The sequence below is a fragment of the Somniosus microcephalus genome, chromosome 5 (assembly GCF_052327205.1).
Source record: "Somniosus microcephalus isolate GS21.2 chromosome 5, FLI_Smic_1.0, whole genome shotgun sequence".
NCBI lineage: Eukaryota > Metazoa > Chordata > Chondrichthyes > Squaliformes > Somniosidae > Somniosus > Somniosus microcephalus.
The window spans coordinates 217,214,107-217,227,289 of record NC_140991.1 but is presented as its reverse complement, the minus strand read 5'-3'; the positions used below and the strand labels follow the sequence as shown (position 1 = coordinate 217,227,289).

Genomic DNA, 13,183 nt, shown 5'->3' with positions numbered 1-13,183 from the left:
AATAAAATTGAATTGAATTGAATTAGTTTAAGTCCGTTCCAACATACTCCTGCTATAGTTACAGTGGCAGTATGCTGGAACAGCCATGGATTTTCAATGACAGAATTATTGTAACACTTCAAACACTAAAACAATACCAAACGATCCACAAGTTGACAAAAATGGAAAGCTATATAAGTAGGTTTGGCTTCCTCATGCGACAGCAATGTACCAGTGCAGAGGATGTCGTTGACAAGAAGATCTCGGAACAGGTGTCGTGGGAAGCAGTTCAGAGTTTTGTAGAATAGCAGCTCAGTGTGTAGGAGAGGGGTAATTTTCCAACATTGTGTTTCAGGTGGAGAATGTTATATGCTGATAGCACATGTCAGAAACTCAGGTTTGACCATTAATTTAAATGCGCAGAAAATCAGACACCTCGCGCACTTGAATTTCCAATATGTGCTCCCAGAGGACGAGGTTCCACACTTTGAGTGCAGTCAAAAAACTAGCCTGTTCTAAATCTCCTTAGAGCCCCCAGTACAATCTTCAAAACATTTTAACACATTTTTTCTTTAGGTTGTTTCATATTCAACACTGCCAAGCTTTCACAAGTAGAGGAAAATGGAAAGTTGCACTAACGATTCTGACTTTGATATATTGGAGGACGGTTTCACTGCAAGGGACGTCATTGACAAAAATATCAATGAACTTCAGCTCAAGGTGAGTGTCAACATTGTGGTACCATATTATCACTAAAGCCATTGACCTTGTTCGAAAATATTAGTATGAGACTAATATACGAGAGGAGTCATCACACTTTAAGGGATCTAGTTAATTAAGACTATCCAACAGCACCAAGCAGCGGGTAGATGGCACATATTGCACAGTGTTGTCAGTCAATCTTGCCTACATTTACTGCTTGTCCATGTCAATCGTTCCAAAACCTTGCTGCTCTTTCACTGTATCTTATCCATATCTCTACGTCAGCAGGCCACACAATCAAAATGCAACATACATTAAATGCGTTGCCACATTCATTCCTTCCAAGGACTTCAAGTTGAGCACATGGTAGCAATCAGTGAGTCCCTACACTTTGGGAAATGCACCAACATAGCCACATTATGCATGTGTGTCATGGTATTCCATGGGAAATAAATTTAAAGTGCTGGCCCCGCTGACCAATGAACTTTTTGATGCCTCTATGGGCAGCTCAATGTCGAATATTTTAGTGCTAGGCAGGACTAAATCATAGAGATAACAATTGAATAAAGTGGTGTTCTTCATTGTATTCTCATTAATATGTTGCAAGTTTCTGCATATATCCTTGCTGAATGTGATAAGGCTCCGCCCAGCTGACATGCAGTAAACTGAGGGAGATGCCCTGCATAATTGGCAAGGAAGTGTGTCAAAGGCTCTGGAATAGTCTGGGGGTGGGGGGTTGCTGAATTCCTTGGTAAGTCCACTTTCATCTTGTACCACGTCTACCATGAAATGAAGTTCTTTTAAAGGCAAACTGTCTTTCCATAAAATTAATGTTTTCAGAAACATTTGTGAAATTTGAAATGAAAATTTTACAACTAACATGATTTTGTTTGCATTTCTCTAAGAGCAGTTATTGTATGACAAGGACACAGAATTAGCATCTGTAGAATGTGTAGATGATCACCGTGTCTTTTATTACAGGATAGCACAGATGCCTTCTTTGTTGCTGACCTGGGTGAACTTCTAAATCAGCACCTGCGATGGAAGAGAGCGTTGCCTCGAGTGAAGCCTTTCTACGCTGTGAAATGCAACAGCAGCAAACCAGTGGTTCAGACTCTTGCTCAATTGGGGGCTGGCTTTGACTGTGCCAGCAAGGTAGGATTTGGTGAAAAAGCTCTCAGAACGCTCCAGCCATAGGTCTCAAAGACCTGTGTTGGGGAGGGTTTAAACTAAAATGGCAGTGGTTGGGAACTTGTGCAGGGAGACAGAAAAAAGGGAAACAAGGATAGAAGCAAAAGTGGCAGTCAGAGAAATTAAGGGTTTAAATCAAATATGGCCACAGTAAATAATAATTCTACAAGGTCTAAGAGTGTTAAAAAAACAAGCCTGAAAGCTTTGTGTCTTAATGCGAGGAGCATTTGTAATAAGTTGGATGAATTAGCTGCGCAAATAGATGTAAACGGATATGATATGATTGGGATTATGGAAACATGGCTCCAGGGTGACCAAGGCTGGGAACTCTACATCCAGGGGTATTCAATATTCAGGAAAGACAAGCAAACAGGAAAAGGAGGTGGGGTAGCATTGCTGGTTAAAGAGGAGATTAAGAAAATAGTAAGGAAGGATATTAGCTCTGATGATGTGGAACCTGTATGGGCAGAGCTGAGAAATACCAAGGGGCAGAAAACATTTGTGGGAGTTGCATACAGACCCCCAAACAGTAATGCTGAGGATGGGGATGGCATTAAATGGGAAATTAGAGATGCGTGCATTAAGGGCGCAGCAGTTATCATGGGTGACTTTAATCTACATATAGATTGGGCTAACCAAATTAGTAACAATACTGTGGAGGAGGAATTCCTGGAGTGTATACAGGATGGTTTCCTGGACCAATATGTTGAGGAACCAACTAGAAATCAGGCCATCTTATATTGGGTATTATTTAATGAGAAAGGATTAATTAGCAATGTTGTTGTGCGAGGCCCCTTAGGGCAGTGCGATCATAATATGATAGAATTCTTCATTAAGATGGAGAGTGAAGTATTTGACTCAGAGACTAGGGTCCTGAATTTAAATAAAGGAAACTACGATGGTATGAGGCGCGAGTTGGGTAGGATGGATTCGGGAACATTACTTAAAGGGTTGACAGTGGATAGGCAATGGCAAACATTTAAAGATCGTATGGATGAACTACAGAATTTGTTCATCCCTGCTTGACATAAAAATAAAACAAAAAAGGCAACTCAACCGTGGCTAACAAGGGAAATTAGGGATATCATAAGATCCAAGAGGAGGACATATTAATTGGCCAGGAAAAGCAGCAAACCTGAGGATTGGGAGCAGTTTAGGATTCAGCAAAGGAGGACAAAGGGATTAATTAAGAGGGGGAAAATAGAGTATGAGAGTAAGCTTTCAGGGAACATAAAAACTGACTGTAAAAGCTTCTATAGATATGTGAAGAGAAAAAGATTGGTGAAGTCAAGCATAGGTCTCTTGCAGTCAGAATCAGGGGAATTTATAATGGGGAGCAAAGAAATGGCTGACCAATTAAATACATACTTTGGTTCTGTCTTCACAAAGGAGGACACAAATAACCTCCCAGAGATGTCGGGGAACATAGGGTCTAATGAGAGGGAGGAACTGAATGAAATCAGTATTTGTAGGGAAATGGTGTTAGGGAAATTGATGGGATTGAAGGCCGATAAATCCCCAGGGCCGGATAATCTACATCCTAGGGTACTTAAGGAAGTGGCCCTAGAAATTGTAGATGCATTGCTGGTCATCTTCCAAAATTCTATAGACTCTAGAACAGTTCCTATGGATTGGAGGGTAGCTAATGTTACCTCAATATTCAAAAAAGGTGGTAGAGAGAAAATGGGGAATTATAGACCGGTAAGCCTGACATCGGTAGTGGGGAAAATGCTAGAGTCCATTACAAAAATGTAATAGCAGAGCACTTGGAAAACAGTGACAGGATCGGACAAAGTCAACATGGATTTACAAAAGGTAAATCGTGCTTGACTAATCTACTGGAATTTTTTGAGGATGTAACTGATAGACTAGATAAGGGAGAACCAGTAGATGTGGTTTATTTGGACTTTCAGAAGGCTTTCAATAAGATCCCACATAAGAGATTAGTGTGTAAAGTTAAAGCACATGGGATTGGGTAAAGGTACTGATTTGGATGAACTGGTTGGCAGACAGGAAGCAAAGAGTTGGAATAAACTGCTGTTTTTCCGAGTGGCAGGCAGTGACTAGTGGGGTACTACAGGAATCGGTGCTAGGTCCCCAGTTATTCACAAAATAGATTAATGGTCTAGACGAAGGAACTAGAAGTAATATGCCCAAGTTTGCAGACAACACAAAGCTGGGTGGGCGTGTGTGCTGTGAGGAGGATACCGAGAAACTACAGTATGATTTGGACAGGTTGGGTGATTAGGCAGATGCATGGCAGATACATTATAATGTGGATAAATGTGAGGCTATCCACTTTGGTGGCAAAAACAGGAAGACAGATTATTATCTGAATGGCAATAGATTGGGAGAAGGGGAAGTGCAACGAGACCTGGGTATCCTTGTGCACCAGTGGTTGAAGGTAAGCATGCAGGTGCAGCAGGCGGTTAAGAAAGCAAATGGTATGTTGGCCTTTGTAGCGAGCAGATTTGAGTACAGGAACAAGGATGTCTTGCTGCAGTTGTACAGGGCCTTGGTGAGACCACACCTTGAGTATTGCGTGCAGTTTTGGACGCCTTATCTGAGGAAGGATGTTCTTGCCATGGAGGGAGTGCAGCGAAGATTCACCAGTCTGATACCTGGGATGGCAGGAATGATGTATGAGGAGAGATTGGGTCGATTGGGCTTATACTCGCTGGAGTTTAGAAGAATGAGAGGGGATCTCATTGAAACTCATAAAATTCTAACAGGACTAGACAGACTAGATGCAGGAAGGATGTTCCCGATGGTGGGGGAGTCCAGAACCAGGGGTCACAGTCTAAAGATAAGGGGTAAGCCATTTACGACAGAGATGAGGAGGAATTTCTTCACCCAAAGAGTGGTGAACCTATGGAATTCTCTACCACAGAAGGCAGTTGAGGCCAATTCATTAAATATATTCAAGAAGGAGTTAGATATATGTGGTAAACCACTTTATCGTTACACTATAGTTATCACTGTTGTATTGTTATCACCGTTGTATCACGATACGAGGTCGCCTCTTGTCGCGCTGTTATACCTGGGCTGACCACCTCCGACTCCGCCCATGGCTCCACCTACCTGCCCAGGTATAAAGGTAGTCGACTGGCTGGTATTCCTCCTTGTTGGACCCGATCACCCACGAGGGTGGGCTCTGTTATTTAGTCAATAAAAACCTTTAGTTACGTTCTTAACTCGTCGCCTTTTATTGGACGAATTGATAGGTATATCAATTTTATTGACTAAATTTTAAAGATGTCTACTACTGGCCAGCCAGAAGCCCTCCCAGAAGCACAGCCACACCAGCCGGCTTGGCTGCAAGCCCTCAAACCACCGTACCTGGATCTAAACCCACAGGCAGCAAACGCAGCCCTCAACTTCAAACACTGGCTGGACTGCTTCAAATCCTACCTGGAAGAATCCGGCGCCCCGCAGAGATCCAAACTAAGACTTCTGAACGCCCAAGCGAGCCCGAGAGTATACGCACTCATACAGGACACGACTACGTACGAGGCCGCTATCAACCTACTGAAACAGCAGTACCGCAGCCCGGTAAATTACATGTACACCAGGCACCTCCTAAGATCCCGCCCGCAACAGCCAGGAGAGTCTGTAGCTGAATTTTTACGGGCGCTAAGAGCACTCGGCAGGAACTGTGACTTTAAAGCGGTGACGGCTGTTGAAAATACGGAAGATAATATCCGCGATGCCTTTGTGAAAGGCCTACGGTCCGACTACTCACGGCAAAGACTGCTTGAAGCTAAAGACCTCGACCTGGACAAAGCTGAAGCCCTCGCTCTCTCCCTGGAGGTGGCCCATCAGGACCAGGAGGCGTTTTCCAGGTACTGCTCGCGACCCTGGGACTCGGGCCCGACCCCTACCGCAATACCCTTCGCAGCGCCGCCCCCGGGACCTACCTCAGCGTCGGCGTCCCGGACCCGACCGGGCCCGCCACCCCCGGTACCGGCTCCGACATCGGGCACCCGCGATCGGGCCGCCGGCTGCTTCTTTTGCGGCCAGGAGAAGCACCCGAGGTCGCGCTGCCCAGCCAGGAACTCTACCTGCACAACCTGCAGGAAGAAAGGCCATTTCTCTAAGGCCTGCAGGAGCGGATCTTCAGAGGCCAGCAGTGCCTCATGCGAACTGTGGGGGCGGCCATCTTCTTTCACGGCAACTGAGGCCAGTATCCCCACACGTGAGTCATGGGGGCGGCCATCTTTGATCAAGGCAACCGACCCCAATAGTGCCTCATGTGAGTTATGGGGGCAGCCATCTTCTCCGCCATTTTGTCCTACCTCGTGGGAGATGCCATTTTACCCACCACGCCCGACTGCCACCGGGCCCCCGGACCCGACGACCGCCTCGCCCGCAGACGACAACGACTCGCTTACCTACACGCTAGCCTCCGTCACTCTGGATCAAGCCCGCCCACACCACCTGTCGAAGTCGATGATGGACATCAAAGTAAACGGCCACGCCACGACCTGCCTGTTCGACAGCGGAAGCACGGAGAGCTTCATCCACCCAGACACGGTGAGCCACTACTCCCTCCCTGTCCTGCCAACGCGCAACCGAATCTCGATGGCATCGAGGTCCCACGCCACGGACATTAGCGGCTACTGTGCTGTGACCTTGTCGGTTAAGGGTACAGAGTATAAAAACTTTAAACTCCTCGTCCTCCCCCAGCTCTGCGCTGCCGTCCTACTAGGGCTGGACTTCCAATCCCACCTCCAAAGTGTAACCCTAGCATACGGTGGACCCCTCCCCCCACTCACAGTCGACAACCAGCGAAGGTTAAACCGCCCACCGCGTAACACCTGCAGCCTATCCACCCTCAAGGTGCCGCCACCTTCCCTGTTCGCTAACCTCACCCCCGACTGCAAACCCGTCGCTACCAAGAGCAGGCGGTACAGCGCTGGGGACAGAGCTTTCATTTGCTCTGAGGTGCAGCGTCTCCTGAAGGAGGGCATCATCGAGGGGAGCAACAGCCCCTGGCGTGCCCAGGTCGTGGTCGTTAAGACCGGCGATAAAAATCGCCTGGTCATCGACTACAGCCAGACCATAAACAGATACACCCAGCTGGACGCATACCCCCTTCCCCGCATATCTGACATGGTCAATCAGATTGCACAATACCGCATATTCTCGACCATCGACCTTAAGTCGGCCTACCACCAACTCCCTATCCACCCCGAGGACCGCCAGTACACCGCCTTCGAGGCGAATGGGCGCCTATACCACTTCCTTAGGGTCCCCTTCGGTGTCACCAACGGGGTCTCGGTCTTCCAAAGGGAGATGGACCGGATGGTTGACCAGAACGGACTGCAGGCCACATTCCCCTACCTAGATAACGTCACCATCTGCGGCCGCGACCGGCAGGACCACGACGTGAATCTGGAGAAATTCCTCCGTACAGCCCAACGGCTGAACCTCACCTACAATAAGGAGAAATGTGTGTTTAACACCTCGCGCCTTGCCATCCTTGGCTGTGTAGTAGAGAACGGACTCATCGGCCCCGACCCCGAAAGAATGCGCCCCCTCATGGAGCTACCCCTCCCCCACTGCCCTAAGGCACTTAAGAGAACCCTGGGGCTCTTCGCCTACTATGCCCAATGGGTGCCCAATTATGCGGACAAAGCCAGACCCCTCATGAAGTCCACATCCTTCCCCCTTACGGAGGAAGCGTGCGCAGCCTTCTCCCTCATTAAGGGAGACATTGCCAAGGCCACTATGCACGCAGTGGATGAGTCCATCCCCTTCCAAGTCGAGAGCGATGCATCCGACTTCGCCCTAGCCGCCACCCTTAACCAGGAGGGGAGACCGGTGGCCTTCTTCTCAAGGACCCTACAGGGCCCTGAGATCCGACACTCGTCGGTCGAGAAGGAGGCCCAGGCGATTGTGGAGGCGGTACGACGCTGGAGGCACTACCTGGCAGGCAAACGATTTACCCTCCTTACCGACCAACGTTCGGTCGCTTTTATGTTTAATAACAAGCTGAGGGGCAAAATCAAGAATGACAAGATCTTGAGGTGGAGAATCGAGCTCTCCACCTACGATTATGATATCTTGTACCGGCCAGGTAAGCTGAACGAACCCCCCGATGCTCTGTCACGAATTACATGCGCCAGCGCGCAAAGCGATACACTTCAGACCCTCCACAACGACCTCTGCCACCCCGGGGTCACCAGACTTTACCACTTCATTAAGGCCCGCAACCTGCCCTACTCCATCGAGGAGGTCAGGACCATAACCAGGAACTGCCAGACCTGCGCCGAGTGCAAACCGCACTTCTTTAGGCCGGACAGAGCAAGCCTGATCAAGGCCACCCGCCCCTTCGAGCGCCTGAGCATCGACTTTAAGGGGCCCCTCCCGTCCTCTGACCGTAATGTGTACTTCCTCAACATTGTTGATGAGTACTCCCGTTTCCCCTTTGCCTTCCCCTGCCCAGACATGACCAGTACCACGGTCATTAAATGCCTGAACGACCTCTTCGCCTTGTTCGGGTTCCCAAACTATATACATAGTGACCGGGGCTCCTCTTTCATGAGCGAGGAACTCCGTCAGTTCCTACTAGCGAGAGGTATTGCAGCAAGTAGGACCACCAGCTACAACCCCCAAGGGAACGGCCAGGTGGAAAGAGAGAACGCGACGGTATGGAAGGCCGTCCTCTTAGCCTTAAAGTCTAAGGGCCTCCCAACCTCCCGCTGGCAGGAAGTCCTCCCGACAGCGCTGCACTCCATCCGGTCACTACTTTGCACTGCCGTTAACGCCACCCCCCATGAACGAATGTTTGTTTTCCCCAGGAAGTCGACTACGGGAACCACTCTACCAACCTGGCTGACCTCTCCGGGGCCCGTCTTGCTGCGAAAGCACGTGAGGGCCCATAAAACAGACCCCCTGGTCGAAAGGGTGAACCTCCTGCACGCCAACCCCCAGTACGCCTACGTGGCTTACCCAGACGGGCGGGAGGACACTGTCTCCTTACGAGACCTCGCACCCTCGGGCACTCCGGAGACACCACCTTTACCCCCCCCCACCACCCCCCCAATTCCAGCCCAGGTAGACGGCATGCCGGAACCCCACGAGCCTTCGCCGACCACGCAGACACCAGCACTAACACCGGATAATGCAGCACCGCCGCTGCGACGATCGGAGAGGCTTACGAGGCCTCCGGACAGACTGACATACCAGAACTGGTAGTACACTTCACCCCGCCGGACTCAAATCTAAACAAGGGGTGAATGTGGTAAACCACTTTATCGTTACACTATAGTTATCACTGTTGTATTGTTATCACCGTTGTATCACGATACGAGGTCGCCTCTTGTCGCGCTGTTATACCTGGGCTGACCACCTCCGACTCCGCCCATGGCTCCACCTACCTGCCCAGGTATAAAGGTAGTCGACTGGCTGGTATTCCTCCTTGTTGGACCCGATCACCCACGAGGGTGGGCTCTGTTATTTAGTCAATAAAAACCTTTAGTTACGTTCTTAACTCGTCGCCTTTTATTGGACGAATTGATAGGTATATCAATATATTTCTTAAGGCTAAAGGCATCAAGGGATATGGGGAGAAAGCAGGGACAGGGTACTGAATTTGGATGATCAGCCATGATTGCATTAAATGGCGGAGCAGGCTTGAGGGGCCGAATGGCCTACTCCTGCTCCTATCTTCTATGTTTCTAAAGACCCATGGGGCTGGTTAGGCTGCAGTTACACTGGAGTGGCAGGATTTCCCCCACCAGTGATGTTCAACGCTGACCTTGCTGGAATTAGCGGGGGCCAATTCATTCAAATATTGTATGACAGACTAGGAGCACAACCCCCACGTACATCTGTAGTGAAGCATGAAGTGAAGATGATGCTGAGGAGAATGACCTGGAGCCTTACTTTCTCGTCATTGCTTATGGAGATGTTGACAATGATGAGGACCAAACCGTGTCACGCTCTGAAGGCAATAGAGGACTGCTTGGAATGCAGAATCAATTGTGGCTTCCAGACCATTGTCACTGCTGTGTCTCAGGGCTTTCAGGATCTGATAGCTGACATTAGACTAGCCATGCCACTGATAAGTGGGGCCACAGATCCAGGGCCAGTGTAATGATGACAGTTAGAGTCCAGCAGCCTAATACTGCCATCTCTCAGGACAGCAGCACATGCCAAGACTTTGGCCTTCTCCCTCAGAGCACCGTGCCAGTGTAGCATGAGAGACTGCCCAGAAGCTCACTCCAGAGATTCAGTCAACAGCGGCTCCATGCCAGGAACCAGTTGCCATGCATCAAGAGCAACCTCAGTCACATGATCCATCTGTACAGAATGAGGAGCCAACCATATTCTGACCCTCAGGTGGCACTTAGAAGGAGGACTAGAATAGGACGACTGGGGGAAGCACAGTGTTAGCAAAATGTAGGGTGACTGGTTGCATTTTGTCATTATTGTAGAGTGTGCTTTGTTATTCATGAAGATTACAGGGATACAGGAAATGGAGCACTCATTTGGTGCTGTTTTATTCACTCCAGTGACGATTATAGTCAAAGCCAGATTCTTGTGTTATCATGTGGTGAGAAGGTTGTGGTTTGAGGCAAAATCTCTTAAATAGCCAGTGGGGGATAAGGAGCTCAGGATGTGGTGTCCAGGTAGACTGAATCATGTAGTGTAGAGTGTCTGACTTCTGATGTCCTTCAGCTGTCAGTGAGGACTCCTCTGAGTCGATGTCATCCACATGTTCTGGTCCCTGCAACTCGGGATCTTCTTGAGCCAGCACAACCTTTTCAACCATGTCAAACTGCAGCACTTCATGGATGGTAAGGTTGTGAAGGACACAGCATGTAATCATTCTGGAGACTCTCTCTGGCACATACTGTAGAACTCCACCCTGTCCTATCCTGGCATTTAAAGCACACCTTTAACATAAGAACATATGAAATTGGAGCAGAAGTAGGCCAAACGGCCACTCGGGCCTGCTCCACCATTCAATAAAATCATAGCTGATCCTCAACCTCAACTCCACTTTCCCGCCCTATCCCCATATCCCTTGATTCCCTTAGAGTTCAAATGTCTATCGATATTAGCCTTGAATATACTCAACGACTGATATCCACAGCCCTCTGGGGTAGAGAATTCCAAAGATTCACAACTCTCTGAGTGAAGAAATTTCTCCTCATCTCAGTCCTAAATGGCCATTCCCATATCATGAGACTATGCTCCTTAGTTCTATACTCTCCAGCATTTACCCTGTCAAATCACTATGAGGGCTAAATTTGGTTGATTTGTGCCTCCCGTCAGCGTCATCGCGTGAGCAGCGTCCCGCTCGCACCCCGGTTGTAATATTGGGTGGCGTCCCCTGACTTACTGCCGGACGCCATGCCCGCCGGGGTCAGGGGGGCCTACCTGCGTTCGGGGCGGTGCTAGTAAAAGGGGAGGTGGCGGGTGGCCATTTTTGTTGCTGGCCGCCTGCAAGCACTTACCCCCGTTGCTGTCCCCAGCCCCCGTGAAGCCCCCCATGAGCCCTCTCCATGAGCCCGGCATTCCCCTTGAGTGCCGGGCTCGTTTGCCGGCACTCCCGATCCCTGGTGGCCCAGCTGGGCACTGGGACGCGCTGCGCCAGGCCCCTCCCCTTTAATAAGGGGAGGAAGGCCTGCAGTCCAGCGGCACGATCTGCCACAGCACGTGGCGCTGCTGCATGTAGTGGCGCTGTGGCATGTAGTGCCGCGATATTGGCTCGCAGCGCCCCCAAGTGGGACGTGGGCGCTTCCAGTAGCGCTCCTCCTCCCTCTCGGGGCCCTACCTGGGAAAATCGGCTGTGGGGGCGCTAACATTTTTGGGGTGCTAAAATTAGCACCCCAGCGAAGGTAGTGCCCCAAAGGGGGTGCTACCCAATTTTCACCCCGATATATTTCAATGAGATCACCTCTCATTCTGCTAAACTCCAGGGTGTATATTCCAGCTGCCACCTTCTTGCCCACTCACTTAACCTGTCTATATCCCTTTGCAGACTCTTTGCGTCCTCCTCACAGCTTACTCTCCCACCTAGCTTTTGTATCATCAGCAAACTTTGATATATTACACTCGGTCCCTTCATCTAGGTCATTAATATAGATTGTGAATAGCTGAGGCCCGAGCAAACATCCTTGTGGTACCCCACTAGTAACAGCCTGCCAACCTGAAATTGATCCATTTATTCCTACTCTCTGATTACTGTCCTTTAACCAATCCTCTATCCACGCTAGTATAAGACCCCAACCCCATGAGCCCTTATCTTGTGCAACACGCTTTCGCATGGCCCCTTATCGAATGCTTTGTGAAAATCCAAATATACTACATCCACTGGTTCCCATTTATCTACCCTGCTAGTTACATCCTTAAAAAAGTTGAATAGGTATTTCAAACATGATTTCCCTTCCATAAAACCATGTTGACTCTGCCTAATCCTATTATGATTTTCTAAGCATCCTGTTACCACTTCCTTAAAAATGGATTCTAGCATTTCCCCGATGACTGATGTCAGGCTAACTGACTTGTAGTTCCATAGCAAAATACTGTGGATGCTGGAAATCCTAAATAACAACAGAAAACGCTGGAAAAACTCAGCAGGCCAGGCAACATCCGTGGAGAGAGAAACAGAGTTAAAGTTTCAGGTCGAAGACCCTTCGTCAGGCTTGTAGTTCCCTTTTTTCTCTCTCCCTCCTTTCTTAAATAGCGGTTTTACATTTGCTACCTTCCAATCCACTGGGACTGTTCCAGCATCTAGGGAATTTTGGAAGATCACAACCAATGCATCCACTATCCCTGCAGCTACCTCTTTTAGAACCCTAGGATATAGGCCGTAAGGTTCAGGGGATTTATTGGCTTTTAGTCCCATTAATGTCTCCAGTACTTTTTCTTTACCAATAATAATTATGTTAAATTCCTCACTCTCATTAGACCCTTGGTTCCACATTATTTCTGGTATTGTTCTTGTGTCTTCCACTGTGAAGACAAATACAAAATATTTGTTTAACGTCTCTGCAAGTTCCTTATTTCCCATTAGAATCTCTTCTGTCCCAGCCTCTAAGGGACTCATGTTTACTTTGGCTACTCTCTTCCTTTTTACTTACTTGTAGAAGCTCTTACAATCTGTTTTTATATTTCTTACTAGTTTACTCTCATATTCTATTTCTTCTTCTTAATAAATTTTTTTGATCATCCTTTGCTGGTTTCTAAAGCACTCCCAATCCTCAGGCTTACTATTATTAATAGAATCATAGAAGCATAGAATCGTTACAGCATGGAAGGAGGCCATTCAGCCCGTTGAGCCCATGCCAGCTCTCTG

At 48.5% G+C, this 13,183-nt stretch overlaps 1 pseudogene; it reads left to right on the top strand.

Moving 5' to 3' along the window:
- Positions 1-576: 576 nt before the first annotated feature.
- LOC147117577 (ornithine decarboxylase 1-like) overlaps positions 577-13,183 on the top strand; it is a 96,980-nt pseudogene continuing 84,373 nt past the window's right edge.